The following is a 6,385-nucleotide window of genomic DNA, read 5'->3' as shown; positions in this document are numbered from 1 at the left end:
TGTTTTATATTTGATCTATCAATAAATGCAGAAAAATCTGCTATAAAAATGTTACAGCTCGTTCAGATAAAACGCGGCCAAACCGTTGGGGTAAAAATAAACCGCGGCTGCTTCTCGTTTTGCGGCGGTTTACCGGGCCATATCTGAACAAGCTGTTATATAATACATATTTATACAGAGCGCAGGGGTGTCGCTAAGGTGCGCGTGTGCGCTTGACCTGTGCGTATGTGTGTGTGTGTGTGTGTGTGGGAGGGTCTCTTTTCTGTCAGCAAACCCTTTCATACCTTTTGGGAAAGTTGGAGGCAAATATCAAAATTGGGGCGGATGCAAAATTATCCTTAGATAGGGGTCACATTTTCGAACCTCTCATCAAATTCTTTGGATCCCATTTTCTCCAGGTAAACTCATTGGCATAAGTTTAACCCCGTCACGTTTAACACCTTTAAGCGATGCCCTTGCATGTTTTGATGTACTTAGTCTTAAGCATTAGTTAGTAGTTTGAAATATAGTGGAATATGTAATCAAGAGAATACAAGACGCCATTGTTGATTTTGTTGTTGTTGTTGCAGAGCAGAAGTTGCTGAATTGTGAATATATAAATTCCCCTGTAACTGCTTGAAACGGTATATCCTGACATTTCGGGCACACAATGTACAGATGCAATTACATGAACAAGTCTTTCGTAAACTTGTTCTGAAGAGGCCCATATAAAGAAAAATGAATCGACATTCTAATATGCCAACGGTACTTTGTGTAATTGGAAGTAAATTAAACTGCAGGAACGTCTTTGTCTTTGTTTCTTCTTACAGCTAGCATTTCAAATTGCACTACAAATAGAAACGATGGAAATATTTCATTAATTTTTGTTATATCAGTACTACCTAGTTGTAAATCAATGTAATTGTAGCACATTTAGTTGATTTAAAGTTTGATCGACATGTATAATTGCACTTCCGTTACTTTTAAAAATAAATATTTGTTTACTGCAGTACCTTTAAAAAACTCAGATTGCAAAAGATAATAAAATACATTTATATTCAGACAAAGTATTCGCGGTTACTCCTATGTGACGTTCTGATTGTTTTTAATTTGTACATTTGCGCAATCAGTTTAGATTTAGATGGTGCTTATAAGTATCGGCTTGCATGGTGATGTATACAGTAGGTTTATGGTTGCACCATGTGAGAGAGAGGGAGAGGAGATTGGTGAGTCCTGATAAGGACTGTCGGTAATCTTTCTTGAGCTTATAGTTCGAAAGAGAACTTTAGCGCCCGTATGAGAGGATGGGTAGTAGGAGTGGTTGGATTAGATTTGTTTTATAAAACTCTTTTAGAAACGTAAGTAACAGGTACAACGAAGACAAGAAATCAAAAAAGATTTTTCTTGATATTTAATAAGTCTCGACGTGCAGAAATAATCTAACTAATACAAATATAGTCAGCTAAGACATCATCACTGCCGACATTCATCATAATCATGAATAGCATCACCATCAAAATAACTGTCATCACCATTATCATCACCTGCATCATCATCATCACCACTACCCCAACCACCACCACCACCACCACCACCAGCAGCAGCAGCAGCACATCATCATCGCAATCAAGTCATCATTACCATCACTTTATTATCGTCATCATCATCATCATCACCACCATCACAGTATCATTAACACCATTACCAATATCAAAACATCACACTTCTTTACTACAACATAACACATCTTTACTACGAGATAAACTTTCAAACACATAAAAAACAAGAATACCGATAATCACTTATGCATACATTTAAAGTAACAACCTGTTTCGTGAGCAAAATAAAACAAACATAATTTTTTTTTAATGAGAGAGAGAAAACAAATGCAAGATATTGTACATCAAAGTGTCAGAATACCTGCACCTATTCTTTGGGGTGAGGTTCGTTTAACGTCATCATGTTTGAACGTAGCCTTTACCGGGGGAGGTGTCGAAAAATGATTTGGATTTTATTCCAAACTAAATCGATAATTACGTTACTCTTATGAGAATGGATTTAACCAGTTTTAATAATGGATTCACACTCCACAAACAAATGATCTATATTTCGACTCCGCAAAATGTTGATTTTCACTCCTGTTCAATTAGATATTAAATCATATAATCACGTACAGTACAGTACTCCTGACAAATATGTACATTATATTTATGAGTGCGTGTTTAAACATGCATAAAATGCCAACATGTATCCCGTCACGTATCGTAAAAATGAAAGATCTTATAGATTTTCATTTATCATTATCTCTTTAACCATATATAATTCTTAGCAGTAATTATTACCCTCCTCACCTGATTCCATAAATATTCTGTAAATGATACTGTACATTGTCCACCCCCTGGGAACGTTTCAGGTAGTCGCCTTTTTACGGGCGCATTCAAATTAATCAAATCACAATGACGTTCACATTCTAACGGGTACCAAATTAACACCTGTGTGGATAGGAGCAATGTGAATAAAATGGCTTACCCAAGAACATATATACCGTGCTGGGCCTCGAACCGACGACCTTTGCATTTCCAGTCAAATGATTTGATCACTCGACGACGACACCTTTGCTACTTTTATGAGATGTTCATGACGTGCGAAGATTATTGGGAAAACCCAGTATGGTACCATTATCTCCTTCTACAACTTTATTGTTATCAATAAATGTCTGGTTATTGATTTTTTGTTCCTTTTATTTTACAGATTTTAAAGATCGAACAGAACAACGACATGTTTAGGAACCTATGTAGTGACATATGTTTTAAGTCCACGCAAATGTAACAAATATTGTCACCCATGCAATTACATTTGTTAATATGACTAGAAATATCTATAACACTTATTTATTATGTTGTCACGCACAAAAACGTGCTGGTGAATTGTCTTTTTCATCGGTTGCTGCAAAACTGTGGAACCAGCTACCTACTGCTGTGCAGACGGCCTCATCTGTTGACCAGTTCAAGAAGCTACTTATGTCACATCTATACTGCTAGAAATTACTTTATTACTAGCCTACATATACTTTACTGAACTCTGAGAAGTGTCTTACTTTTGGTTTTAAATGGGCCAAACATTGTGGAGCGTGTGTGCAGCACTTTGTAACTGCAAGGAAAAGGCGCTTTATCAAATGTCATTTGGTTTGGATGGATTGGATTGGAACATTTTAAATTGTCCTGTCACGCACAGTATTTAATATATGTATTTAACCAAATAAAACTCTTGGCAGTTATATTTAGAAGAAGGAGAATTTGTGTTATTTCCAATCATGAAATACTTATTAACATTATGAATAGTTATCATATAGGTCGTCATTTATTAATATGTATTTAACCATATATACATCTTAACAGTCATTTTTAAAAAAAATTGTTGGTTGGATTTATGTGCGACCATAAAATATGAAATACAAAAATAATAACACATAAAGAAACAAGACACTAAAATATTTTAAATGGAATTCTAGAATGAAAATGAAATATTATAATTAAAATACACCCGTTTCAGATCAACCGACACAGTTAATCTGTTTTTCCTCGGGGTCCCAAAATAAATACAATAAATTGATAAATACTTTATTAGTAGCCGTTAAATAGGTTTACTACTTATTGATTGTAATCAAAATTATATAAGTTGGACAAATAATGGGACAATAAACCAAGTATTTATAATAATCTTTATAGCATAATCAAACGTTTTCCATTTTCATTTTCTTCCTCTTTAAATTTAACTTATTATGAGATCCATCCAAACCATTATCAACATTCGAATGAATATATTGCTGAACATGAAATGTTTATAGGCGGACTATATAATATAAACATCATAACGATAATTACCTATCACATATACTTATGGCATGGAACCAGTGCCTGACGTCAGCAAATGTTCCCATTTTCAACCCGGCCTTTACTTCAAACACGATATTGCGATGAATTCTATTGGCTGTCTCTTTTAGCGAATTCAGCTATACATTTCGGTGAGGGTTGGGAAATAGTCATTACCATATTTTCGCTGTTGTAATAGGTGCCAGAGCCATTACATAAGTGCCGGAAGATACAACACAGAATATGAACGCTTTTGGACAATACCTGGTGAGTTTTTTAAATAAAAAATCATACCTTACTCTCCAAGAAGATATATGTAGAAAATTGCAATAAGAATGTTAAAAAATAGCAACGATAAGAGACATACTTATGCTTTCCGTCTTACACTCATCAGAGTAAATCACAAGAATGAAACGAAAGCAAAATTTGATGCTATAGGCGGAACAAAGTGTGATTTACTCCGATGCCTGTCTACCTCTGTTTTCGTTGCTATTCTTCGAAAGAGATGATAGAAAAATAAGTGATATAGTTTTTTTGAAATGTATGCACAGGTAATTCTTGTAATATTTTCCATAGAAATCATGTTCGTATTACATAATACGACATCGTCATGTTCACACATTTCAATAGGTGACTGATCATGCTATTTAAATTGACGTAGGTTGATTTTTCGAAAAAAAAGTTACAATCATGTTTATGACTTTTAGCATCATTGATTTCAAACAGAGTACATTGAAATCTCAATTTTTTTTCACCAGATTTTTCTTATTTTTCACAATTTTTACCTTTGGACAATTAATTGGATTTTTGTTTGATATTTATAGGATAAATAACAGCTGATACATCACAATGGCCGGCAGTGAAAAGCTGCAAAGGGTCACTTACTTCTCGAGATCAATTCTGGTCATAGTTTCCATTCTTACCATGGTAAGTCTACTTTAAAATGTTGTTTTAGTTCAGTTTACTTTCCTATTTCACATTTCACATTTCACATTATCAGTTCTGTTTACAAGAAATATGACAATACAGATGATAATAATGATAGTTATATTAGTAGTAGAAGTACTAGTAGTAGTAATAGTAGTAACATTGATGGTGATGAACATGATGATGGTTATAATAATTAATGAAATGATAATGATAATAATAATAATAATAATAATAATAATGATAATAATGGCTATGATAGTAACAATAACATTAAGAAATAATATAATGTAGTTCAATTTGCAATGTATAATAATGATAATATTGGTTTCCCTCGAGTGGTATATCAGATTTATTAAATTCATCTAGCACAAATATTACACTCGTTCTCGATCCGTGAAATATTTGTGACAGATGAATCCAATATATCTGATATACCACGAAAGAAAGTCAATATTATCATTATTTTACATTGCAAATTGAACTATAGTGATAGAAAAGATCAATTAACTAAGCTAATACCAGTGATGATGCAATACATAAAACAAAGAGTGTCATGGCAATTTTCCAGTCCGCCAACAGTGTCTCGACTCTCCTTATAACAAGATTTGGCAAGTCAAAATGAAAGATGAGCAATACCAGCAATGCATTTTGTACATTATCTGCAGGAATTTTGTTAGAAGTTATTTTTATATCTGAAGTTATCTTTATAATTGAAGGTAGCGTGCACATGCATGCAGCTCTTACTCATGCTGATGCGCGTGCTTGATTGAATATCACGCTAAGCGTGCAATATTGTAATGATATTGCATGCTAATTCTCCACCGGCGGGGTGCCATGTTATGCGGCAGAAAAGTAAAATGCTAACAATATTGAACTCGATCAAGAAAGGGAATCAAATCATATCATCTGGGAAAAGAGGCTCTTATGTGTAATAATTATATGATACCGGCTGCCGTTGAGTGGTATATCATATATATTATATTCAGCTAGTGAATATTGCAAGAGTCGAAAACGGGTGCAACATTCATGCTTGCTAAAGCCTATTTAAAGGCAAAATGTATTATTAAACACGAAAGGAAACCAATGTTATTATTATTATTATACATACAGAAGTTAATTACACTGAAATTTAAAGGATTGAAAAGTTCAATTTTTCAATCCACGGCAATTTTTTCAATCAACAGTAGGCTTGACTAGTCTTATAGCAAATTCGTGAAACATTTTATTTTATTTCATTTTATTTCATTCGTCATATAAAAACATACATGATTATAACATTGATATTTACACATAAGTAGAGAACATACAAATAACATAACGAAAGATAAACATAAAACACAAATATATATACGAATTAGGAACCAGCAAGAAAGAACAATTAAATCTTGTGTTGTGCTTGTCCCTTTCGACATAACAAAAATTTAACCTATAACACTTAACACTTTACACCTAACACCTAACAAGTAACACCTAACATCTAACACCTGATTGCATATATATAAAAACTTATAAAATACTATTCACAAAAACGTTATTGTTTGTATCTCTTTTTAAATGTATTCAGAGTTGGGCTTGCTTTAACATTAAAATTGGTCCTTTAAAGA

This window comes from Strongylocentrotus purpuratus, unplaced genomic scaffold (assembly GCF_000002235.5).
Source record: "Strongylocentrotus purpuratus isolate Spur 01 unplaced genomic scaffold, Spur_5.0 spur5_scaffold_18, whole genome shotgun sequence".
Taxonomy (NCBI): domain Eukaryota; kingdom Metazoa; phylum Echinodermata; class Echinoidea; order Camarodonta; family Strongylocentrotidae; genus Strongylocentrotus; species Strongylocentrotus purpuratus.
Note: the sequence above shows the minus strand (reverse complement) of the source record.